Source organism: Chiloscyllium punctatum, chromosome 15 (assembly GCF_047496795.1).
Source record: "Chiloscyllium punctatum isolate Juve2018m chromosome 15, sChiPun1.3, whole genome shotgun sequence".
In the NCBI taxonomy this organism is placed as follows: Eukaryota; Metazoa; Chordata; class Chondrichthyes; order Orectolobiformes; family Hemiscylliidae; genus Chiloscyllium; species Chiloscyllium punctatum.
In genome coordinates this window covers 19,654,582-19,681,573 of record NC_092753.1, presented here as the reverse complement: position 1 = coordinate 19,681,573, position 26,992 = coordinate 19,654,582, and the positions used below count along the sequence as shown (strand labels likewise).

The following is a 26,992-nucleotide window of genomic DNA, read 5'->3' as shown; positions in this document are numbered from 1 at the left end:
TCAGCCTGTAGCGGTGGTGGTGGTGTGGTGAGCATAGCTGCCTTCCAAGCAGTTGACCCGGGTTCGATTCCCGGCCATTGCAAGCAGTGCATTTTAACACCACTCCACAACCAAAAGAGCCGATCGATTCAGTGGGAATGAAACACCTCCGTCTGCACATCACATTGAGTCTGCCAGACCTCTGGAGTGCAGACACAACTTTGAAGTTGAGGATGTCCCCAGGAGGATTAAGGAGTCAAGTCGAGCACGGTTCAAAGAAACACGAGTCATGGCAGAATTCCTTGGTTTTCCATCTTATTTCGAAAGAAATGTTTCCGGATTTCACTCATTTCAACATTACTCTCATTTTGTTTTTTGTGAACTACAGCCTAATATCAAGTGAAATGTGGGTGGACAGTTCACAAATATCCAAACAACGTTATTTCTCATATCGAATCGGTAATGTTATTGTTTTAGGTGCAGGTCAGAAATAGGAGGAGTGGACACCAGCTGCTTTTATATTTCCAGTATGAGAAAATGATTCGATAAAACTCTGAGAGATGATAGAAGTGACCACACAGTGAGTGAAAGTTTAATCCAGGATAAAGTTAAAAATCACACAACACCAGATTACAGTCCAACAGCTTTACTTGGAAGCACTAGTTTTAGGAGTGCTCCGAAAGCTACTTGGACGATAACCTGGTATTGTGTGATTTTGAACTTTGTCCTCCCCAGTCCACCACAGGCTCCTCCACGTCATCATCCGATATAGTCATCATGGATTTGTTAAGGGAAGGTAGTGTCTGATGAAGGTGACTGATTTTCTTTGAAGGATAAAGAATGGATGGAGTGTATCCGATGTAGATCAACCTGATGATAAGAAGGACCATAAGACGCAGTATTTACAGCAAAAGGATTACAGTTTAATGCAGCTGAAATGATATATTAAACACATTTAGGTTAAGCCTTTCATCTTTTATAATGGGTTTACTAGTTTCCGTTCTTTAATATAAGAACCTCAGAACCTTTTCAAAGTTACGTTGTCGAGATAACTTCAGGTTGTCTAACAAGAGATGCCATCTCAGCTCAGACAATGCATTAAAGGTGTGAGGTTAAAGTCTGTCTGTGTCCCAATCTTGAGTCAGACTGGTTCTAGCCTCCCAGTCGGAGAGCACTTCAGCGCTCTGTGCCTTTCGGTCTCGGACCCCTGGGTGACAATCCTGCAAGGCAGACTATGGGACAGCCAACAATGCAAAGTGGCCAAGCAGAGGCTGATAGTCAAGTTCGGTACCCATGGGGATGACTTTAACTGGGCACTTTGGTTCATGTCACACGACACGTGACAACACTGCACTGTATACTATTTCACGGACACTACACAAGTACACGCACACACACAAAAGCACACTCCTACCGACCCACACACACATGCATACCCTCTCTCAAACACAAGCTCTCTCTCATAAACTCACTCAAACACTTCCACATTCACAGCCACTCACGCACATTCTCACAAATTGATACCCCAGTACACTCACACACATGCACCTACACACACTCTCACACACCCGCATATCCCTACATGCATACACACACACACAGACACACACACACACAGCCACACACACCCACACATGCACCCACACACACACACATGCAGCCACACACACACGCATGCACCCACACACGCAGACACACACACACACACACACACACATATACACACACACACACACAGTCCCCCCCGCCCCCCCCCCCACACACACTGATTCCGGGTTCTCACGACTCTCAGCTGGAGACTATCATTGCCTGCAGACCCGACCTTCATCCCCCCACGACACCATGAAGGGTAACACTTGCTCATGCCCTTACACTGCCGTCTGTGCCCTCCCTTGACCCCGTCCTTTCCATCTTGCCCACCGCCCCTCCATGACGCTCTCCCTCCTTCCTGCGCAGGTTTGCTCTGACAATGTCAATTTCACGTCCTTTGTCAATTTCACTTCCTATGTCAATTTCACCGCACTACGTTTTCTTTTTCCCCTCACGAACCGGGATCACCCTACGCTGTGCTTGCTGACCCCACCCCCTACGTTTGCCTTCCCGGATAGCGCTTTGTGTTTCGTTGGACCCGCAGGAGTAGCTGCGGACGTTCTGCTTAAACCTGAGCGGATAACACTGTTCTGCTCGGAGACAGGGAGGTCTGTAGATGCTGGAGCCCGAAACATCGATTTCCCTGCTGTGCGTTTCCAGCAACACACTCTCGACACTGTTCTGCCACGACCCTGTCTCGGTTGCACACAATCCCATTCATCATTAAGGCGCCACGGCATCCCAAGGACTTGGGACCCATGGGAACTAAATGATGACAGCGGCCTCAGCACTCTGCACCCCCTGACCTTGGAAAGCCCATCTTGGTTCAGGTTACCTATCTAGGGCAGGGAGGGTTTTGCGTGCACTGCCTTCCCACATCAGTGGAAGCGACCTTCACTAAACAGCTGCCCATGACTACCCCTTGCTGTGAAGTTAAACATCACACAACACCAGGTTATAGTCCAACAGATTTAATTGGAAGCTCTAGATTTCGGACAACCACCTGATGAAGGAGCAGCGCTCCGAAAGCTAGTGCTTCCAATTAAACCTGTTGGTCTATAACCTGGTGTTGTGTGATTTTTAACTTTCTATACCCCAGTCCAACACTGGCATCTCCAAATCATGCCCTCCTGTGAAAACCCCTTACTGCTGACTGACACCTCCCCCTCTTCTACAAAGTAAAAGAGAAACCAGCAAATCTATCAACGGGATCGAACTTCAAATTAATACATATTCCTCGAGAGGGTTCTGCTTCCCGAACTGTTACCCGGAATTCCCTCCTCTCCACATTTACTGCAGCGTGGCCTCAGTCTAATGGTTCCTCTGTTTTTGCCGTTTTTGTTTTCTAAGAAAACTCTTGAGAAGTTTTAGAAACTGAAAGAACTGCAGAATTATGTGGGGCATGGATAGGATAAATAGACAAAGTCTTTTCCCTGGGGTCGGGGAGTCCAGAACTAGAGGGCATAGGTTTAGTGTGAGAGGCGAAAGATATAAAAGCGACCAAAGGGTCAACGCTTTCATCCAGAGGGTGGTACGTGTGTGGAATGAGCTGCCAGAGGAAGTGGCGGAGGCTGGTACAATTGCAACATTTTCCAGGCATTTGGATGGGTATATGAATAGGAAGGGTTTGGAAGGATATGGGCCGGGTGCTGGCAGGTGGGACTAGATTGGGTTGGGATATCTGGTCGGCATGGGCAGGTTGGACCGAAGGGTCTGTTTCCGAGCTGTACATCTCTATCTCGATGACTATGTCTACGCTGTAAATCAGAAACCAAACCCGAAGTCGGTGGTAAAGCTGTATGAAGAGAAATCAGAGTTCACGTTTCGGTCCGGTGAACCTTTCTGAGAACTTGACAAGTTTTAATTGTGTGATCGTTCCAGGGTTGCCCTGGGATTTTCGTGCTATTTCTGTTATTGATTGATTTCAGATGATGAGAAATCCGAAATGCTGCTTTGTGTGTATTAAAAAGTGAGGCGGGGCATCAGGAGACCGATCCACTCAGTAAAACTCGGTCTTTGATGACTTCTCAATTCTAATATTTCACTGCAAAATTTCCAACAAAACAACAACGAAATTTCGAGTCAAGAACTATTATGGCACATCAGCTGATTTCTAGAGCGCTTCAGCCTGTAGCGGTGGTGGTGGTGTGGTGAGCATAGCTGCCTTCCAAGCAGTTGACCCGGGTTCGATTCCCGGCCATCGCAAGCAGTGCATTTTAACACCACTCCACAACCAAAAGAGCCGATCGATTCAGTGGGAATGAAACACCTCCGTCTGCACATCACATTGAGTCTGCCAGACCTCTGGAGTGCAGACACAACTTTGAAGTTGAGGATGTCCCCAGGAGGATTAAGGAGTCAAGTCGAGCACGGTTCAAAGAAACACGAGTCATGGCAGAATTCCTTGGTTTTCCATCTTATTTCGAAAGAAATGTTTCCGGATTTCACTCATTTCAACATTACTCTCATTTTGTTTTTTGTGAACTACAGCCTAATATCAAGTGAAATCTGGGTGGACAGTTCACAAATATCCAAACAACGTTATTTCTCATATCGAATCGGTAATGTTATTGTTTTAGGTGCAGGTCAGAAATAGGAGGAGTGGACACCAGCTGCTTTTATATTTCCAGTATGAGAAAATGATTCGATAAAACTCTGAGAGATGATAGAAGTGACCACACAGTGAGTGAAAGTTTAATCCAGGATAAAGTTAAAAATCACACAACACCAGATTACAGTCCAACAGCTTTACTTGGAAGCACTAGTTTTAGGAGTGCTCCGAAAGCTACTTGGACGATAACCTGGTATTGTGTGATTTTGAACTTTGTCCTCCCCAGTCCACCACAGGCTCCTCCACGTCATCATCCGATATAGTCATCATGGATTTGTTAAGGGAAGGTAGTGTCTGATGAAGGTGACTGATTTTCTTTGAAGGATAAAGAATGGATGGAGTGTATCCGATGTAGATCAACCTGATGATAAGAAGGACCATAAGACGCAGTATTTATAGCAAAAGGATTACAGTTTAATGCAGCTGAAATGATATATTAAACACATTTAGGTTAAGCCTTTCATCTTTTATAATGGGTTTACTAGTTTCCGTTCTTTAATATAAGAACCTCAGAACCTTTTCAAAGTTACGTTGTCGAGATAACTTCAGGTTGTCTAACAAGAGATGCCATCTCAGCTCAGACAATGCATTAAAGGTGTGAGGTTAAAGTCTGTCTGTGTCCCAATCTTGAGTCAGACTTGTTCTAGCCTCCCAGTCGGAGAGCACTTCAGCGCTCTGTGCCTTTCGGTCTCGGACCCCTGGGTGACAATCCTCCAAGGCAGACTATGGGACAGCCAACAATGCAAAGTGGCCAAGCAGAGGCTGATAGTCAAGTTCGGTACCCATGGGGATGACTTTAACTGGGCACTTTGGTTCATGTCACACGACACGTGACAACACTGCACTGTATACTATTTCACGGACACTACACAAGTACACGCACACACACAAAAGCACACTCCTACCGACCCACACACACATGCATACCCTCTCTCAAACACAAGCTCTCTCTCATAAACTCACTCAAACACTTCCACATTCACAGCCACTCACGCACATTCTCACAAATTGATACCCCAGTACACTCACACACATGCACCTACACACACTCTCACACACCCGCATATCCCTACATGCATACACACACACACAGACACACACACACACAGCCACACACACCCACACATGCACCCACACACACATACATGCATGCACCCACACACGCAGACACACACACACACACAGGACACACACCCACACATGCACCCACACACACACATGCAGCCACACACACACGCATGCACCCACACACGCAGACACACACACACACACACACAGACATACACACACACACACGGTCCCCCCCCCCCACACACACACACTGATTCCGGGTTCTCACGACTCTCAGCTGGAGACTATCATTGCCTGCAGACCCGACCTTCATCCCCCCACGACACCATGAAGGGTAACACTTGTTCATGCCCTTACACAGCCGTCTGTGCCCTCCCTTGACCCCGTCCTTTCCATCTTGCCCACCGCCCCTACATGACGCTCTACCTCCTTCCTGCGCAGGGTTGCTCTGACAATGTCAATTTCACCTCCTTTGTCAATTTCACTTCCTGTGTCAATTTCACCGCACTACGTTTTCTTTTTCCCCTCACGAACCGGGATCACCCTACGCTGTGCTTGCTGACCCCACCCCCTACGTTTGCCTTCCCGGATAGCGCTTTGTGTTTCGTTGGACCCGCAGGAGTAGCTGCGGACGTTCTGCTTAAACCTGAGCGGATAACACTGTTCTGCTCGGAGACAGGGAGGTCTGTAGATGCTGGAGCCCGAAACATCGATTTCCCTGCTGTGCGTTTCCAGCAACACACTCTCGACACTGTTCTGCCACGACCCTGTCTCGGTTGCACACAATCCCATTCATCATTAAGGCGCCACGGCATCCCAAGGACTTGGGACCCATGGGAACTAAATGATGACAGCGGCCTCAGCACTCTGCACCCCCTGACCTTGGAAAGCCCATCTTGGTTCAGGTTACCTATCTAGGGCAGGGAGGGTTTTGCGTGCACTGCCTTCCCATATCAGTGGAAGCGACCTTCACTAAACAGCTGCCCATGACTACCCCTTGCTGTGAAGTTAAACATCACACAACACCAGGTTATAGTCCAACAGATTTAATTGGAAGCTCTAGATTTCGGACAACCACCTGATGAAGGAGCAGCGCTCCGAAAGCTAGTGCTTCCAATTAAACCTGTTGGTCTATAACCTGGTGTTGTGTGATTTTTAACTTTCTATACCCCAGTCCAACACTGGCATCTCCAAATCATGCCCTCCTGTGAAAACCCCTTACTGCTGACTGACACCTCCCCCTCTTCTACAAAGTAAAAGAGAAACCTGCAAATCTATCAACGGGATCGAACTTCAAATTAATACATATTCCTCGAGAGGGTTCTGCTTCCCGAACTGTTACCCGGAATTCCCTCCTCTCCACAATTACTGCAGCGTGGCCTCAGTCTAATGGTTCCTCTGTTTTTGCCGTTTTTGTTTTCTAAGAAAACTCTTGAGAAGTTTTAGAAACTGAAAGAACTGCAGAATTATGTGGGGCATGGATAGGATAAATAGACAAAGTCTTTTCCCTGGGGTCGGGGAGTCCAGAACTAGAGGGCATAGGTTTAGTGTGAGAGGCGAAAGATATAAAAGCGACCAAAGGGTCAACGCTTTCATCCAGAGGGTGGTACGTGTGTGGAATGAGCTGCCAGAGGAAGTGGCGGAGGCTGGTACAATTGCAACATTTTCGAGGCATTGGGATGGGTATATGAATAGGAAGGGTTTGGAAGGATATGGGCCGGGTGCTGGCAGGTGGGACTAGATTGGGTTGGGATATCTGGTCGGCATGGGCAGGTTGGACCGAAGGGTCTGTTTCCGAGCTGTACATCTCTATCTCGATGACTATGTCTACGCTGTAAATCAGAAACCAAACCCGAAGTCGGTGGTAAAGCTGTATGAAGAGAAATCAGAGTTCACGTTTCGGTCCGGTGAACCTTTCTGAGAACTTGACAAGTTTTAATTGTGTGATCGTTCCAGGGTTGCCCTGGGATTTTCGTGCTATTTCTGTTATTGATTGATTTCAGATGATGAGAAATCCGAAATGCTGCTTTGTGTGTATTAAAAAGTGAGGCGGGGCATCAGGAGACCGATCCACTCAGTAAAACTCGGTCTTTGATGACTTCTCAATTCTAATATTTCACTGCAAAATTTCCAACAAAACAACAACGAAATTTCGAGTCAAGAACTATTATGGCACATCAGCTGATTTCTAAAGCGCTTCAGCCTGTAGCGATGGTGGTATAGTGGTGAGCATAGCTGCCTTCCAAGCAGCTGACCCGGATTCGATTCCCGGCCATCGCAAGCAGTGCATTTTAACACCACTCCACAACCAAAAGAGCCGATCGATTCAGTGGGAATGAAACACCTCCGTCTGCACATCACATTGAGTCTGCCAGACCTCTGGAGTGCAGACACAACTTTGAAGTTGAGGATGTCCCCAGGAGGATTAAGGAGTCAAGTCGAGCACGGTTCAAAGAAACACGAGTCATGGCAGAATTCCTTGGTTTTCCATCTTATTTCGAAAGAAATGTTTCCGGATTTCACTCATTTCAACATTACTCTCATTTTGTTTTTTGTGAACTACAGCCTAATATCAAGTGAAATGTGGGTGGACAGTTCACAAATATCCAAACAACGTTATTTCTCATATCGAATCGGTAATGTTATTGTTTTAGGTGCAGGTCAGAAATAGGAGGAGTGGACACCAGCTGCTTTTATATTTCCAGTATGAGAAAATGATTCGATAAAACTCTGAGAGATGATAGAAGTGACCACACAGTGAGTGAAAGTTTAATCCAGGATAAAGTTAAAAATCACACAACACCAGATTACAGTCCAACAGCTTTACTTGGAAGCACTAGTTTTAGGAGTGCTCCGAAAGCTACTTGGACGATAACCTGGTATTGTGTGATTTTGAACTTTGTCCTCCCCAGTCCACCACAGGCTCCTCCACGTCATCATCCGATATAGTCATCATGGATTTGTTAAGGGAAGGTAGTGTCTGATGAAGGTGACTGATTTTCTTTGAAGGATAAAGAATGGATGGAGTGTATCCGATGTAGATCAACCTGATGATAAGAAGGACCATAAGACGCAGTATTTACAGCAAAAGGATTACAGTTTAATGCAGCTGAAATGATATATTAAACACATTTAGGTTAAGCCTTTCATCTTTTATAATGGGTTTACTAGTTTCCGTTCTTTAATATAAGAACCTCAGAACCTTTTCAAAGTTACGTTGTCGAGATAACTTCAGGTTGTCTAACAAGAGATGCCATCTCAGCTCAGACAATGCATTAAAGGTGTGAGGTTAAAGTCTGTCTGTGTCCCAATCTTGAGTCAGACTGGTTCTAGCCTCCCAGTCGGAGAGCACTTCAGCGCTCTGTGCCTTTCGGTCTCGGACCCCTGGGTGACAATCCTGCAAGGCAGACTATGGGACAGCCAACAATGCAAAGTGGCCAAGCAGAGGCTGATAGTCAAGTTCGGTACCCATGGGGATGACTTTAACTGGGCACTTTGGTTCATGTCACACGACACGTGACAACACTGCACTGTATACTATTTCACGGACACTACACAAGTACACGCACACACACAAAAGCACACTCCTACCGACCCACACACACATGCATACCCTCTCTCAAACACAAGCTCTCTCTCATAAACTCACTCAAACACTTCCACATTCACAGCCACTCACGCACATTCTCACAAATTGATACCCCAGTACACTCACACACATGCACCTACACACACTCTCACACACCCGCATATCCCTACATGCATACACACACACACAGACACACACACACACAGCCACACACACCCACACATGCACCCACACACACACACATGCAGCCACACACACACGCATGCACCCACACACGCAGACACACACACACACACACACACACACATATACACACACACACACACACAGTCCCCCCCCGCCCCCCCCCACACACACTGATTCCGGGTTCTCACGACTCTCAGCTGGAGACTATCATTGCCTGCAGACCCGACCTTCATCCCCCCACGACACCATGAAGGGTAACACTTGCTCATGCCCTGACACTGCCGTCTGTGCCCTCCCTTGACCCCGTCCTTTCCATCTTGCCCACCGCCCCTCCATGACGCTCTCCCTCCTTCCTGCGCAGGGTTGCTCTGACAATGTCAATTTCACGTCCTTTGTCAATTTCACTTCCTATGTCAATTTCACCGCACTACGTTTTCTTTTTCCCCTCACGAACCGGGATCACCCTACGCTGTGCTTGCTGACCCCACCCCCTACGTTTGCCTTCCCGGATAGCGCTTTGTGTTTCGTTGGACCCGCAGGAGTAGCTGCGGACGTTCTGCTTAAACCTGAGCGGATAACACTGTTCTGCTCGGAGACAGGGAGGTCTGTAGATGCTGGAGCCCGAAACATCGATTTCCCTGCTGTGCGTTTCCAGCAACACACTCTCGACACTGTTCTGCCACGACCCTGTCTCGGTTGCACACAATCCCATTCATCATTAAGGCGCCACGGCATCCCAAGGACTTGGGACCCATGGGAACTAAATGATGACAGCGGCCTCAGCACTCTGCACCCCCTGACCTTGGAAAGCCCATCTTGGTTCAGGTTACCTATCTAGGGCAGGGAGGGTTTTGCGTGCACTGCCTTCCCACATCAGTGGAAGCGACCTTCACTAAACAGCTGCCCATGACTACCCCTTGCTGTGAAGTTAAACATCACACAACACCAGGTTATAGTCCAACAGATTTAATTGGAAGCTCTAGATTTCGGACAACCACCTGATGAAGGAGCAGCGCTCCGAAAGCTAGTGCTTCCAATTAAACCTGTTGGTCTATAACCTGGTGTTGTGTGATTTTTAACTTTCTATACCCCAGTCCAACACTGGCATCTCCAAATCATGCCCTCCTGTGAAAACCCCTTACTGCTGACTGACACCTCCCCCTCTTCTACAAAGTAAAAGAGAAACCAGCAAATCTATCAACGGGATCGAACTTCAAATTAATACATATTCCTCGAGAGGGTTCTGCTTCCCGAACTGTTACCCGGAATTCCCTCCTCTCCACATTTACTGCAGCGTGGCCTCAGTCTAATGGTTCCTCTGTTTTTGCCGTTTTTGTTTTCTAAGAAAACTCTTGAGAAGTTTTAGAAACTGAAAGAACTGCAGAATTATGTGGGGCATGGATAGGATAAATAGACAAAGTCTTTTCCCTGGGGTCGGGGAGTCCAGAACTAGAGGGCATAGGTTTAGTGTGAGAGGCGAAAGATATAAAAGCGACCAAAGGGTCAACGCTTTCATCCAGAGGGTGGTACGTGTGTGGAATGAGCTGCCAGAGGAAGTGGCGGAGGCTGGTACAATTGCAACATTTTCCAGGCATTTGGATGGGTATATGAATAGGAAGGGTTTGGAAGGATATGGGCCGGGTGCTGGCAGGTGGGACTAGATTGGGTTGGGATATCTGGTCGGCATGGGCAGGTTGGACCGAAGGGTCTGTTTCCGAGCTGTACATCTCTATCTCGATGACTATGTCTACGCTGTAAATCAGAAACCAAACCCGAAGTCGGTGGTAAAGCTGTATGAAGAGAAATCAGAGTTCACGTTTCGGTCCGGTGAACCTTTCTGAGAACTTGACAAGTTTTAATTGTGTGATCGTTCCAGGGTTGCTCTGTGATTTTCGTGCTATTTCTGTTATTGATTGATTTCAGATGATGAGAAATCCGAAATGCTGCTTTGTATGTATTAAAAAGTGAGGCGGGGCATCAGGAGACCGATCCACTCAGTAAAACTCGGTCTTTGATGACTTCTCAATTCTAATATTTCACTGCAAAATTTCCAACAAAACAACAACGAAATTTCGAGTCAAGAACTATTATGGCACATCAGCTGATTTCTAGAGCGCTTCTGGCTGTAGCGATGGTGGTATAGTGGTGAGCATAGCTGCCTTCCAAGCAGTTGACCCGGGTTCGATTCCCGGCCATCGCAAGCAGTGCATTTTAACACCACTCCACAACCAAAAGAGCCGATCGATTCAGTGGGAATAAAACACCTCCGTCTGCACATCACATTGAGTCTGCCAGACCTCTGGAGTGCAGACACAACTTTGAAGTTGAGGATGTCCCCAGGAGGATTAAGGAGTCAAGTCGAGCACGGTTCAAAGAAACACGAGTCATGGCAGAATTCCTTGGTTTTCCATCTTATTTCGAAAGAAATGTTTCCGGATTTCACTCATTTCAACATTACTCTCATTTTGTTTTTTGTGAACTACAGCCTAATATCAAGTGAAATGTGGGTGGACAGTTCACAAATATCCAAACAACGTTATTTCTCATATCGAATCGGTAATGTTATTGTTTTAGGTGCAGGTCAGAAATAGGAGGAGTGGACACCAGCTGCTTTTATATTTCCAGTATGAGAAAATGATTCGATAAAACTCTGAGAGATGATAGAAGTGACCACACAGTGAGTGAAAGTTTAATCCAGGATAAAGTTAAAAATCACACAACACCAGATTACAGTCCAACAGCTTAATTTGGAAGCACTAGTTTTAGGAGTGCTCCGAAAGCTACTTGGACGATAACCTGGTATTGTGTGATTTTGAACTTTGTCCTCCCCAGTCCACCACAGGCTCCTCCACGTCATCATCCGATATAGTCATCATGGATTTGTTAAGGGAAGGTAGTGTCTGATGAAGGTGACTGATTTTCTTTGAAGGATAAAGAATGGATGGAGTGTATCCGATGTAGATCAACCTGATGATAAGAAGGACCATAAGACGCAGTATTTATAGCAAAAGGATTACAGTTTAATGCAGCTGAAATGATATATTAAACACATTTAGGTTAAGCCTTTCATCTTTTATAATGGGTTTACTAGTTTCCGTTCTTTAATATAAGAACCTCAGAACCTTTTCAAAGTTACGTTGTCGAGATAACTTCAGGTTGTCTAACAAGAGATGCCATCTCAGCTCAGACAATGCATTAAAGGTGTGAGGTTAAAGTCTGTCTGTGTCCCAATCTTGAGTCAGACTTGTTCTAGCCTCCCAGTCGGAGAGCACTTCAGCGCTCTGTGCCTTTCGGTCTCGGACCCCTGGGTGACAATCCTCCAAGGCAGACTATGGGACAGCCAGCAATGCAAAGTGGCCAAGCAGAGGCTGATAGTCAAGTTCGGTACCCATGGGGATGACTTTAACTGGGCACTTTGGTTCATGTCACACGACACGTGACAACACTGCACTGTATACTATTTCACGGACACTACACAAGTACACGCACACACACAAAAGCACACTCCTACCGACCCACACACACATGCATACCCTCTCTCAAACACAAGCTCTCTCTCATAAACTCACTCAAACACTTCCACATTCACAGCCACTCACGCACATTCTCACAAATTGATACCCCAGTACACTCACACACATGCACCTACACACACTCTCACACACCCGCATATCCCTACATGCATACACACACACAGACACACACACACACAGCCACACACACCCACACATGCACCCACACACACACACATGCATGCACCCACACACGCAGACACACACACACACACAGGACACACACCCACACATGCACCCACACACACACATGCAGCCACACACACACGCATGCACCCACACACGCAGACACACACACACACACACACAGACATACACACACACACACGGTCCCCCCCCCCCCCCCACACACACACTGATTCCGGGTTCTCACGACTCTCAGCTGGAGACTATCATTGCCTGCAGACCCGACCTTCATCCCCCCACGACACCATGAAGGGTAACACTTGTTCATGCCCTTACACAGCCGTCTGTGCCCTCCCTTGACCCCGTCCTTTCCATCTTGCCCACCGCCCCTACATGACGCTCTACCTCCTTCCTGCGCAGGGTTGCTCTGACAATGTCAATTTCACCTCCTTTGTCAATTTCACTTCCTGTGTCAATTTCACCGCACTACGTTTTCTTTTTCCCCTCACGAACCGGGATCACCCTACGCTGTGCTTGCTGACCCCACCCCCTACGTTTGCCTTCCCGGATAGCGCTTTGTGTTTCGTTGGACACGCAGGAGTAGCTGCGGACGTTCTGCTTAAACCTGAGCGGATAACACTGTTCTGCTCGGAGACAGGGAGGTCTGTAGATGCTGGAGCCCGAAACATCCATTTCCCTGCTGTGCGTTTCCAGCAACACACTCTCGACACTGTTCTGCCACGACCCTGTCTCGGTTGCACACAATCCCATTCATCATTAAGGCGCCACGGCATCCCAAGGACTTGGGACCCATGGGAACTAAATGATGACAGCGGCCTCAGCACTCTGCACCCCCTGACCTTGGAAAGCCCATCTTGGTTCAGGTTACCTATCTAGGGCAGGGAGGGTTTTGCGTGCACTGCCTTCCCATATCAGTGGAAGCGACCTTCACTAAACAGCTGCCCATGACTACCCCTTGCTGTGAAGTTAAACATCACACAACACCAGGTTATAGTCCAACAGATTTAATTGGAAGCTCTAGATTTCGGACAACCACCTGATGAAGGAGCAGCGCTCCGAAAGCTAGTGCTTCCAATTAAACCTGTTGGTCTATAACCTGGTGTTGTGTGATTTTTAACTTTCTATACCCCAGTCCAACACTGGCATCTCCAAATCATGCCCTCCTGTGAAAACCCCTTACTGCTGACTGACACCTCCCCCTCTTCTACAAAGTAAAAGAGAAACCTGCAAATCTATCAACGGGATCGAACTTCAAATTAATACATATTTCTCGAGAGGGTTCTGCTTCCCGAACTGTTAGCCGGAATTCCCTCCTCTCCACAATTACTGCAGCGTGGCCTCAGTCTAATGGTTCCTCTGTTTTTGCCGTTTTTGTTTTCTAAGAAAACTCTTGAGAAGTTTTAGAAACTGAAAGAACTGCAGAATTATGTGGGGCATGGATAGGATAAATAGACAAAGTCTTTTCCCTGGGGTCGGGGAGTCCAGAACTAGAGGGCATAGGTTTTGTGTGAGAGGCGAAAGATATAAAAGCGACCAAAGGGTCAACGCTTTCATCCAGAGGGTGGTACGTGTGTGGAATGAGCTGCCAGAGGAAGTGGCGGAGGCTGGTACAATTGCAACATTTTCGAGGCATTGGGATGGGTATATGAATAGGAAGGGTTTGGAAGGATATGGGCCGGGTGCTGGCAGGTGGGACTAGATTGGGTTGGGATATCTGGTCGGCATGGGCAGGTTGGACCGAAGGGTCTGTTTCCGAGCTGTACATCTCTATCTCGATGACTATGTCTACGCTGTAAATCAGAAACCAAACCCGAAGTCGGTGGTAAAGCTGTATGAAGAGAAATCAGAGTTCACGTTTCGGTCCGGTGAACCTTTCTGAGAACTTGACAAGTTTTAATTGTGTGATCGTTCCAGGGTTGCCCTGGGATTTTCGTGCTATTTCTGTTATTGATTGATTTCAGATGATGAGAAATCCGAAATGCTGCTTTGTGTGTATTAAAAAGTGAGGCGGGGCATCAGGAGACCGATCCACTCAGTAAAACTCGGTCTTTGATGACTTCTCAATTCTAATATTTCACTGCAAAATTTCCAACAAAACAACAACGAAATTTCGAGTCAAGAACTATTATGGCACATCAGCTGATTTCTAGAGCGCTTCTGGCTGTAGCGATGGTGGTATAGTGGTGAGCATAGCTGCCTTCCAAGCAGTTTCCCCGGGTTCGATTCCCGGCCATCGCAAGCAGTGCATTTTAACACCACTCCACAACCAAAAGAGCCGATCGATTCAGTGGGAATGAAACACCTCCGTCTGCACATCACATTGAGTCTGCCAGACCTCTGGAGTGCAGACACAACTTTGAAGTTGAGGATGTCCCCAGGAGGATTAAGGAGTCAAGTCGAGCACGGTTCAAAGAAACACGAGTCATGGCAGAATTCCTTGGTTTTCCATCTTATTTCGAAAGAAATGTTTCCGGATTTCACTCATTTCAACATTACTCTCATTTTGTTTTTTGTGAACTACAGCCTAATATCAAGTGAAATGTGGGTGGACAGTTCACAAATATCCAAACAACGTTATTTCTCATATCGAATCGGTAATGTTATTGTTTTAGGTGCAGGTCAGAAATAGGAGGAGTGGACACCAGCTGCTTTTATATTTCCAGTATGAGAAAATGATTCGATAAAACTCTGAGAGATGATAGAAGTGACCACACAGTGAGTGAAAGTTTAATCCAGGATAAAGTTAAAAATCACACAACACCAGATTACAGTCCAACAGCTTTACTTGGAAGCACTAGTTTTAGGAGTGCTCCGAAAGCTACTTGGACGATAACCTGGTATTGTGTGATTTTGAACTTTGTCTTCCCCAGTCCACCATAGGCTCCTCCACGTCATCATCCGATATAGTCATCATGGATTTGTTAAGGGAAGGTAGTGTCTGATGAAGGTGACTGATTTTCTTTGAAGGATAAAGAATGGATAGAGTGTATCCGATGTAGATCAACCTGATGATAAGAAGGACCATAAGACGCAGTATTTATAGCAAAAGGATTACAGTTTAATGCAGCTGAAATGATATATTAAACACATTTAGGTTAAGCCTTTCATCTTTTATAATGGGTTTACTAGTTTCCGTTCATTAATATAAGAACCTCAGAACCTTTTCAAAGTTACGTTGTCGAGATAACTTCAGGTTGTCTAACAAGAGATGCCATCTCAGCTCAGACAATGCATTAAAGGTGTGAGGTTAAAGTCTGTCTGTGTCCCAATCTTGAGTCAGACTGGTTCTAGCCTCCCAGTCGGAGAGCACTTCAGCGCTCTGTGCCTTTCGGTTTCGGACCCCTGGGTGACAATCCTCCAAGGCAGACTATGGGACAGCCAACAATGCAAAGTGGCCAAGCAGAGGCTGATAGTCAAGTTCGGTACCCATGGGGATGACTTTAACTGGGCACTTTGGTTCATGTCACACGACACGTGACAACACTGCACTGTATACTATTTCACGGACACTCACAAGTACACGCACACACACAAAAGCACACTCCTACCGACCCACACACTATTGCATACCCTCTCTCAAACACAAGCTCTCTCTCATAAACTCACTCAAACACTTCCACATTCACAGCCACTCACGCACATTCTCACAAATTGATACCCCAGTACACTCACACACATGCACCTACACACACTCTCACACACCCGCATATCCCTACATGCACACACACACACAGACACACACACACACAGCCACACACACCCACACATGCACCCACAAACACACACATGCATGCACCCACACACGCAGACACACACACACACAGGACACACACCCACACATGCACCCACACACACACATGCAGCCACACACACACGCATGCACCCACACACGCAGACACACACACACACACACACACACACACACACACGATCCCTCCCCACACACACAAAGATTCCGGGTTCTCACGACTCTCAGCTGGAGACTATCATTGCCTGCAGACCCGACCTTCATCCCCCCACGACACCATGAAGGGTAACCCTTGTTCATGCCCTTACACAGCCGTCTGTGCCCTCCCTTGACCCCGTCCTTTCCATCTTGCCCACCGCCCCTCCATGACGCTCTACCTCCTTCCAGCGCAGGGTTGGTCTGACAATGTCAATTTCACCTCCTTTGTCAATTTCACTTCCTATGTCAATTTCACCGCAATACGTTTTCTTTTTCCCCTCACGAACCGGGATCACCCTACGCTGTGCTTGCTGACCCCACCCCCTACGTTTGCCTTCCCGGATAGCGCTTTGTGTTTCGTTGGAACCCCGGGAGTAGCTGCGGACGTTCTGCTTAACCCTGAGCGGATAACACTGTTCTGCTCGGAGACAGGGAGGTCTGCAGATGCTGGAGCCCGAAACATCGATTTACCTGCTGTGCGTTTCCAGCAACACACTCTCGACACTGTTCTGCCACGACCCTGTCTCGGTTGCACACAATCCCATTCATCATTAAGGCGCCACGGCATCCCAAGGACTTGGGACCCATGGGAACTAAATGATGACAGCGGCCTCAGCACTCTGCACCCCCTGACCTTGGAAAGCCCATCTTGGTTCAGGTTACCTATCTAGGGCAGGGAGGGTTTTGCGTGCACTGCCTTCCCACATCAGTGGAAGCGACCTTCACTAAACAGCTGCCCATGACTACCCCTTGCTGTGAAGTTAAACATCACACAACACCAGGTTATAGTCCAACAGATTTAATTGGAAGCTCTAGATTTCGGACAACCACCTGATGAAGGAGCAGCGCTCCGAAAGCTAGTGCTTCCAATTAAACCTGTTGGTCTATAACCTGGTGTTGTGTGATTTTTAACTTTCTATACCCCAGTCCAACACTGGCATCTCCAAATCATGCCCTCCTGTGAAAACCCCTTACTGCTGACTGACACCTCCCCCTCTTCTACAAAGTAAAAGAGAAACCTGCAAATCTATCAACGGGATCGAACTTCAAATTAATACATATTCCTCGAGAGGGTTCTGCTTCCCGAACTGTTACCCGGAATTCCCTCCTCTCCACAATTACTGCAGCGTGGCCTCAGTCTAATGGTTCCTCTGTTTTTGCCGTTTTTGTTTTCTAAGAAAACTCTTGAGAAGTTTTAGAAACTGAAAGAACTGCAGAATTATGTGGGGCATGGATAGGATAAATAGACAAAGTCTTTTCCCTGGGGTCGGGGAGTCCAGAACTAGAGGGCATAGGTTTAGTGTGAGAGGCGAAAGATATAAAAGCGACCAAAGGGTCAACGCTTTCATCCAGAGGGTGGTACGTGTGTGGAATGAGCTGCCAGAGGAAGTGGCGGAGGCTGGTACAATTGCAACATTTTCCAGGCATTTGGATGGGTATATGAATAGGAAGGGTTTGGAAGGATATGGGCCGGGTGCTGGCAGGTGGGACTAGATTGGGTTGGGATATCTGGTCGGCATGGGCAGGTTGGACCGAAGGGTCTGTTTCCGAGCTGTACATCTCTATCTCGATGACTATGTCTACGCTGTAAATCAGAAACCAAACCCGAAGTCGGTGGTAAAGCTGTATGAAGAGAAATCAGAGTTCACGTTTCGGTCCGGTGAACCTTTCTGAGAACTTGACAAGTTTTAATTGTGTGATCGTTCCAGGGTTGCCCTGGGATTTTCGTGCTATTTCTGTTATTGATTGATTTCAGATGATGAGAAATCCGAAATGCTGCTTTGTGTGTATTAAAAAGTGAGGCGGGGCATCAGGAGACCGATCCACTCAGTAAAACTCGGTCTTTGATGACTTCTCAATTCTAATATTTCACTGCAAATTTTCCAACAAAACAACAACGAAATTTCGAGTCAAGAACTATTATGGCACATCAGCTGGTTTCTAGAGCGCCTCCGCCTATAGCGATGGTGGTATAGTGGTGAGCATAGCTGCCTTCCCAGCAGTTGACCCGGGTTCGATTCCCGGCCGTCGCAAGCAGTGCATTTTAACACCACTCCACAACCAAAAGAGCCGATCGATTCAGTGGGAATGAAACACCTCCGTCTGCACATCACATTGAGTCTGCCAGACCTCTGGAGTGCAGACACAACTTTGAAGTTGAGGATGTCCCCAGGAGGATTAAGGAGTCAAGTCGAGCACGGTTCAAAGAAAGTAGAGTCATGGCAGAATTCCTTGGTTTTCCATCTTATTTCGAAAGAAATGTTTCCGGATTTCACTCATTTCAACATTACTCTCATTTTGTTTTTTGTGAACTACAGCCTAATATCAAGTGAAATCTGGGTGGACAGTTCACAAATATCCAAACAACGTTATTTCTCATATCGAATCGGTCATGTTATTGTTTTAGGTGCAGGTCAGAAATAGGAGGAGTGGACACCAGCTGCTTTTATATTTCCAGTATGAGAAAATGATTCGATAAAACTCTGAGAGATGATAGAAGTGACCACACAGTGAGTGAAAGTTTAATCCAGGATAAAGTTAAAAATCACACAACACCAGATTACAGTCCAACAGCTTAATTTGGAAGCACTAGTTTTAGGAGTGCTCCGAAAGCTACTTGGACGATAACCTGGTATTGTGTGATTTTGAACTTTGTCCTCCCCAGTCCACCACAGGCTCCTCCACGTCATCATCCGATATAGTCATCATGGATTTGTTAATGGAAGGTAGTGTCTGATGAAGGTGACTGATTTTCTTTGAAGGATAAAGAATGGATGGAGTGTATCCGATGTAGATCAACCTGATGATAAGAAGGACCATAAGACGCAGTATTTATAGCAAAAGGATTACAGTTTAATGCAGCTGAAATGATATATTAAACACATTTAGGTTAAGCCTTTCATCTTTTATAATGGGTTTACTAGTTTCCGTTCTTTAATATAAGAACCTCAGAACCTTTTCAAAGTTACGTTGTCGAGATAACTTCAGGTTGTCTAACAAGAGATGCCATCTCAGCTCAGACAATGCATTAAAGGTGTGAGGTTAAAGTCTGTCTGTGTCCCAATCTTGAGTCAGACTGGTTCTAGCCTCCCAGTCGGAGAGCACTAGAGCGCTCTGTGCCTTTCGGTCTCGGACCCCTGGGTGACAATCCTCCAAGGCAGACTATGGGACAGCCAACAATGCAAAGTGGCCAAGCAGAGGCTGATAGTCAAGTTCGGTACCCATGCGGATGACTTTAACTGGACACTTTGGTCAATGTCACACGACACGTGACAACACTGCACTGTATACTATTTCACGGACACTCACAAGTACACGCACACACACAAAAGCACACTCCTACCGACCCACACACACATGCATACCCTCTCTCAAACACAAGCTCTCTCTCATAAACTCACTCAAACACTTCCCCATTCACAGCAACTCACGCACATTCTCACAAATTGATACCCCAGTACACTCACACACATGCATCTAAACACACTCTCACAGACCCGCATATCCCTACATGCACACACACACACAGACACACACACACAGCCACACACACCCACACATGCACCCACACACACACACATGCATGCACCCACACACGCAGACACACACACACACAGGACACACACCCACACATGCACCCACGCACACACACATGCAGCCACACACACGCATGCACCCACACACGCAGACACACACACACACACACACACATATACACACACACACACACACACAGTCCCCCCCGCCCCCCCCACACACACTGATTCCGGGTTCTCACGACTCTCAGCTGGAGACTATTATTGCCTGCAGACCCGACCTTCATCCCCCCACGACACCATGAAGGGTAACACTTGTTCATGCCCTTACACAGCCGTCTGTGCCCTCCCTTGACACCGTCCTTTCCATCTTGCCCACCGCCCCTCCATGCCCCTCTACCTCCTTCCTGCGCAGGTTTGCTCTGACAATGTCAATTTCACGTCCTTTGTCAATTTCACTTCCTATGTCAATTTCACCGCACTACGTTTTCTTTTTCCCCTCACGAACCGGGATCACCCTACGCTGTGCTTGCTGACCCCACCCCCTACGTTTGCCTTCCCGGATAGCGCTTTGTGTTTCGTTGGACCCGCAGGAGTAGCTGCGGACGTTCTGCTTAAACCTGAGCGGATAACACTGTTCTGCTCGGAGACAGGGAGGTCTGTAGATGCTGGAGCCCGAAACATCGATTTCCCTGCTGTGCGTTTCCAGCAACACACTCTCGACACTGTTCTGCCACGACCCTGTCTCGGTTGCACACAATCCCATTCATCATTAAGGCGCCACGGCATCCCAAGGACTTGGGACCCATGGGAACTAAATGATGACAGCGGCCTCTGCACTCTGCACCCCCTGACCTTGGAAAGCCCATCTTGGTTCAGGTTACCTATCTTGGGCAGGGAGGGTTTTGCGTGCACTGCCTTCCCACATCAGTGGAAGCGACCTTCACTAAACAGCTGCCCATGACTACCCCTTGCTGTGAAGTTAAACATCACACAACACCAGGTTATAGTCCAACAGATTTAATTGGAAGCTCTAGATTTCGGACAACCACCTGATGAAGGAGCAGCGCTCCGAAAGCTAGTGCTTCCAATTAAACCTGTTGGTCTATAACCTGGTGTTGTGTGATTTTTAACTTTCTATACCCCAGTCCAACACTGGCATCTCCAAATCATGTCCTCCTGTGAAAACCCCTTACTGCTGACTGACACCTCCCCCTCTTCTACAAAGTAAAAGAGAAACCTGCAAATCTATCAACGGGATCGAACTTCAAATTAATACATATTCCTCGAGAGGGTTCTGCTTCCCGAACTGTTACCCGGAATTCCCTCCTCTCCACAATTACTGCAGCGTGGCCTCAGTCTAATGGTTCCTCTGTTTTTGCCGTTTTTGTTTTCTAAGAAAACTCTTGAGAAGTTTTAGAAACTGAAAGAACTGCAGAATTATGTGGGGCATGGATAGGATAAATAGACAAAGTCTTTTCCCTGGGGTCGGGGAGTCCAGAACTAGAGGGCATAGGTTTAGTGTGAGAGGCGAAAGATATAAAAGCGACCAAAGGGTCAACGCTTTCATCCAGAGGGTGGTACGTGTGTGGAATGAGCTGCCAGAGGAAGTGGCGGAGGCTGGTACAATTGCAACATTTTCCAGGCATTTGGATGGGTATATGAATAGGAAGGGTTTGGAAGGATATGGGCCGGGTGCTGGCAGGTGGGACTAGATTGGGTTGGGATATCTGGTCGGCATGGGCAGGTTGGACCGAAGGGTCTGTTTCCGAGCTGTACATCTCTATCTCGATGACTATGTCTACGCTGTAAATCAGAAACCAAACCCGAAGTCGGTGGTAAAGCTGTATGAAGAGAAATCAGAGTTCACGTTTCCGTCCGGTGAACCTTTCTGAGAACTTGACAAGTTTTAATTGTGTGATCGTTCCAGGGTTGCCCTGGGATTTTCGTGCTATTTCTGTTATTGATTGATTTCAGATGATGAGAAATCCGAAATGCTGCTTTGTGTGTATTAAAAAGTGAGGCGGGGCATCAGGAGACCGATCAACTCAGTAAAACTCGGTCTTTGATGACTTCTCAATTCTAATATTTCACTGCAAAATTTCCAACAAAACAACAACGAAATTTCGAGTCAAGAACTATTATGGCACATCAGCTCATTTCTAGAGCGCGTCAGGCTGTAGCGATGGTGGTATAGTGGTGAGCATAGCTGCCTTCCATGCAGCTGACCCGGGTTCGATTCCCGGCCATCGCAAGCAGTGCATTTTAACACCACTCCACAACCAAAAGAGCCGATCGATTCAGTGGGAATGAAACACCTCCGTCTGCACATCACATTGAGTCTGCCAGACCTCTGGAGTGCAGACACAACTTTGAAGTTGAGGATGTCCCCAGGAGGATTAAGGAGTCAAGTCGAGCACGGTTCAAAGAAACACGAGTCATGTCAGAATTCCTTGGTTTTCCATCTTATTTCGAAAGAAATGTTTCCGGATTTCACTCATTTCAACATTACTCTCATTTTGTTTTTTGTGAACTACAGCCTAATATCAAGTGAAATGTGGGTGGACAGTTCACAAATATCCAAACAACGTTATTTCTCATATCGAATCGGTAATGTTATTGTTTTAGGTGCAGGTCAGAAATAGGAGGAGTGGACACCAGCTGCTTTTATATTTCCAGTATGAGAAAATGATTCGATAAAACTCTGAGAGATGATAGAAGTGACCACAGAGTGAGTGAAAGTTTAATCCAGGATAAAGTTAAAAATCACACAACACCAGATTACAGTCCAACAGCTTTACTTGGAAGCACTAGTTTTAGGAGTGCTCCGAAAGCTACTTGGACGATAACCTGGTATTGTGTGATTTTGAACTTTGTCCTCCCCAGTCCACCACAGGCTCCTCCACGTCATCATCCGATATAGTCATCATGGATTTGTTAAGGGAAGGTAGTGTCTGATGAAGGTGACTGATTTTCTTTGAAGGATAAAGAATGGATGGAGTGTATCCGATGTAGATCAACCTGATGATAAGAAGGACCATAAGACGCAGTATTTATAGCAAAAGGATTACAGTTTAATGCAGCTGAAATGATATATTAAAAACATTTAGGTTAAGCCTTTCATCTTTTATAATGGGTTTACTAGTTTCCATTCTTTAATATAAGAACCTCAGAACCTTTTCAAAGTTACGTTGTCGAGATAACTTCAGGTTGTCTAACAAGAGATGCCATCTCAGCTCAGACAATGCATTAAAGGTGTGAGGTTAAAGTCTGTCTGTGTCCCAATCTTGAGTCAGACTGGTTCTAGCCTCCCAGTCGGAGAGCACTTCAGCGCTCTGTGCCTTTCGGTCTCGGACCCCTGGGTGACAATCCTGCAAGGCAGACTATGGGACAGCCAACAATGCAAAGTGGCCAAGCAGAGGCTGATAGTCAAGTTCGGTACCCATGGGGATGACTTTAACTGGGCACTTTGGTTCATGTCACACGACACGTGACAACACTGCACTGTATACTATTTCACGGACACTACACAAGTACACGCACACACACAAAAGCACACTCCTACCGACCCACACACACATGCATACCCTCTCTCAAACACAAGCTCTCTCTCATCAACTCACTCAAACACTTCCACATTCACAGCCACTCACGCACATTCTCACAAATTGATACCCCAGTACACTCACACACATGCACCTACACACACTCTCACACACCCGCATATCCCTACATGCATACACGCACACACAGACACACACACACACAGCCACACACACCCACACATGCACCCACACACACACACATGCATGCACCCACACACGCAGACACACACACACACACAGGACACACACCCACACATGCACCCACACACATACGCATGCACCCACACACGCAGACACACACACACACACATATACACACACACACACACACAGTCCCCCCCGCCCCCCCCCCCACACACACTGATTCCGGGTTCTCAAGACTCTCAGCTGGAGACTATCATTGCCTGCAGACCCGACCTTCATTCCCTCACGACACCATGAAGGGTAACACTTGCTCATGCCCTTACACTGCCGTCTGCGCCCTCCCTTGACCCCGTCCTTTCCATCTTGCCCACCGCCCCTCCATGACGCTCTACCTCCTTCCTGCGCAGGTTTGCTCTGACAATGTCAATTTCACGTCCTTTGTCAATTTCACTTCCTATGTCAATTTCACCGCACTACGTTTTCTTTTTCCCCTCACGAACCGGGATCACCCTACGCTGTGCTTGCTGACCCCACCCCCTACGTTTGCCTTCCCGGATAGCGCTTTGTGTTTCGTTGGACCCGCAGGAGTAGCTGCGGACGTTCTGCTTAAACCTGAGCGGATAACACTGTTCTGCTCGGAGACAGGGAGGTCTGTAGATGCTGGAGCCCGAAACATCGATTTCCCTGCTGTGCGTTTCCAGCAACACACTCTCGACACTGTTCTGCCACGACCCTGTCTCGGTTGCACACAATCCCATTCATCATTAAGGCGCCACGGCATCCCAAGGACTTGGGACCCATGGGAACTAAATGATGACAGCGGCCTCAGCACTCTGCACTCCCTGACCTTGGAAAGCCCATCTTGGTTCAGGTTACCTATCTAGGGTAGGGAGGGTTTTGCGTGCACTGCCTTCCCACATCAATGGAAGCGACCTTCACTAAACAGCTGCCCATGACTACCCCTTGCTGTGAAGTTAAACATCACACAACACCAGGTTATAGTCCAACAGATTTAATTGGAAGCTCTAGATTTCGGACAACCACCTGATGAAGGAGCAGCGCTCCGAAAGCTAGTGCTTCCAATTAAACCTGTTGGTCTATAACCTGGTGTTGTGTGATTTTTAACTTTCTATACCCCAGTCCAACACTGGCATCTCCAAATCATGCCCTCCTGTGAAAACCCCTTACTGCTGACTGACACCTCCCCCTCTTCTACAAAGTAAAAGAGAAACCTGCAAATCTATCAACGGGATCGAACTTCAAATTAATACATATTCCTCGAGAGGGTTCTGCTTCCCGAACTGTTACCCGGAATTCCCTCCTCTCCACAATTACTGCAGCGTGGCCTCAGTCTAATGGTTCCTCTGTTTTTGCCGTTTTTGTTTTCTAAGAAAACTCTTGAGAAGTTTTAGAAACTGAAAGAACTGCAGAATTATGTGGGGCATGGATAGGATAAATAGACAAAGTCTTTTCCCTGGGGTCGGGGAGTCCAGAACTAGAGGGCATAGGTTTAGTGTGAGAGGCGAAAGATATAAAAGCGACCAAAGGGTCAACGCTTTCATCCAGAGGGTGGTACGTGTGTGGAATGAGCTGCCAGAGGAAGTGGCGGAGGCTGGTACAATTGCAACATTTTCCAGGCATTAGGATGGGTATATGAATAGGAAGGGTTTGGAAGGATATGGGCCGGGTGCTGGCAGGTGGGACTAGATTGGGTTGGGATATCTGGTCGGCATGGGCAGGTTGGACCGAAGGGTCTGTTTCCGAGCTGTACATCTCTATCTCGATGACTATGTCTACGCTGTAAATCAGAAACCAAACCCGAAGTCGGTGGTAAAGCTGTATGAAGAGAAATCAGAGTTCACGTTTCGGTCCGGTGAACCTTTCTGAGAACTTGACAAGTTTTAATTGTGTGATCGTTCCAGGGTTGCCCTGGGATTTTCGTGCTATTTCTGTTATTGATTGATTTCAGATGATGAGAAATCCGAAATGCTGCTTTGTGTGTATTAAAAAGTGAGGCGGGGCATCAGGAGACCGATCCACTCAGTAAAACTCGGTCTTTGATGACTTCTCAATTCTAATATTTCACTGCAAAATTTCCAACAAAACAACAACGAAATTTCGAGTCAAGAACTATTATGGCACATCAGCTGATTTCTAAAGCGCGTCAGCCTGTAGCGATGGTGGTATAGTGGTGAGCATAGCTGCCTTCCACGCAGCTTACCCGGGTTCGATTCCCAGCCATCGCAAGCAGTGCATTTTAACACCACTCCACAACCAAAAGAGCCGATCGATTCAGTGGGAATGAAACACCTCCGTCTGCACATCACATTGAGTCTGCCAGACCTCTGGAGTGTAGACACAACTTTGAAGTTGAGGATGTCCCCAGGAGGATTAAGGAGTCAAGTCGAGCACGGTTCAAAGAAACACGAGTCATGGCAGAATTCCTTGGTTTTCCATCTTATTTCGAAAGAAATGTTTCCGGATTTCACTCATTTCAACATTACTCTCATTTTGTTTTTTGTGAACTACAGCCTAATATCAAGTGAAATGTGGGTGGACAGTTCACAAATATCGAAACAACGTTATTTCTCATATCGAATCGGTAATGTTATTGTTTTAGGTGCAGGTCAGAAATAGGAGGAGTGGACACCAGCTGCTTTTATATTTCCAGTATGAGAAAATGATTCGATAAAACTCTGAGAGATGATAGAAGTGACCACACAGTGAGTGAAAGTTTAATCCAGGATAAAGTTAAAAATCACACAACACCAGATTACAGTCCAACAGCTTTACTTGGAAGCACTAGTTTTAGGAGTGCTCCGAAAGCTACTTGGATGATAACCTGGTATTGTGTGATTTTGAACTTTGTCCTCCCCAGTCCACCACAGGCTCCTCCACGTCATCATCCGATATAGTCATCATGGATTTGTTAAGGGAAGGTAGTGTCTGATGAAGGTGACTGATTTTCTTTGAAGGATAAAGAATGGATGGAGTGTATCCGATGTAGATCAACCTG

The 26,992-nt window shown here is 46.9% G+C and overlaps 8 non-coding genes across 8 annotated transcripts; all 8 read left to right on the top strand.

Annotated features, from left to right (window-relative positions):
* Positions 1–10: 10 nt before the first annotated feature.
* trnag-ucc (transfer RNA glycine (anticodon UCC)) lies at positions 11–82 on the top strand. The gene has a single exon. It is a non-coding gene; the product is annotated as a tRNA-Gly (tRNA).
* A 3,620-nt stretch (positions 83–3,702) lies between these two features.
* On the top strand, positions 3,703–3,774 carry trnag-ucc (transfer RNA glycine (anticodon UCC)). The gene has a single exon. It is a non-coding gene; the product is annotated as a tRNA-Gly (tRNA).
* Positions 3,775–7,459: 3,685 nt separating this feature from the next.
* Positions 7,460–7,531, top strand: trnag-ucc (transfer RNA glycine (anticodon UCC)). Its single transcript has one exon. It is a non-coding gene; the product is annotated as a tRNA-Gly (tRNA).
* Positions 7,532–11,154: 3,623 nt separating this feature from the next.
* On the top strand, positions 11,155–11,226 carry trnag-ucc (transfer RNA glycine (anticodon UCC)). Its single transcript has one exon. It is a non-coding gene; the product is annotated as a tRNA-Gly (tRNA).
* A 3,685-nt stretch (positions 11,227–14,911) lies between these two features.
* On the top strand, positions 14,912–14,983 carry trnag-ucc (transfer RNA glycine (anticodon UCC)). Its single transcript has one exon. It is a non-coding gene; the product is annotated as a tRNA-Gly (tRNA).
* Positions 14,984–18,652: 3,669 nt separating this feature from the next.
* trnag-ucc (transfer RNA glycine (anticodon UCC)) lies at positions 18,653–18,724 on the top strand. Its single transcript has one exon. It is a non-coding gene; the product is annotated as a tRNA-Gly (tRNA).
* A 3,685-nt stretch (positions 18,725–22,409) lies between these two features.
* Positions 22,410–22,481, top strand: trnag-ucc (transfer RNA glycine (anticodon UCC)). The gene has a single exon. It is a non-coding gene; the product is annotated as a tRNA-Gly (tRNA).
* Positions 22,482–26,150: 3,669 nt separating this feature from the next.
* On the top strand, positions 26,151–26,222 carry trnag-ucc (transfer RNA glycine (anticodon UCC)). Its single transcript has one exon. It is a non-coding gene; the product is annotated as a tRNA-Gly (tRNA).
* Positions 26,223–26,992: the final 770 nt, after the last annotated feature.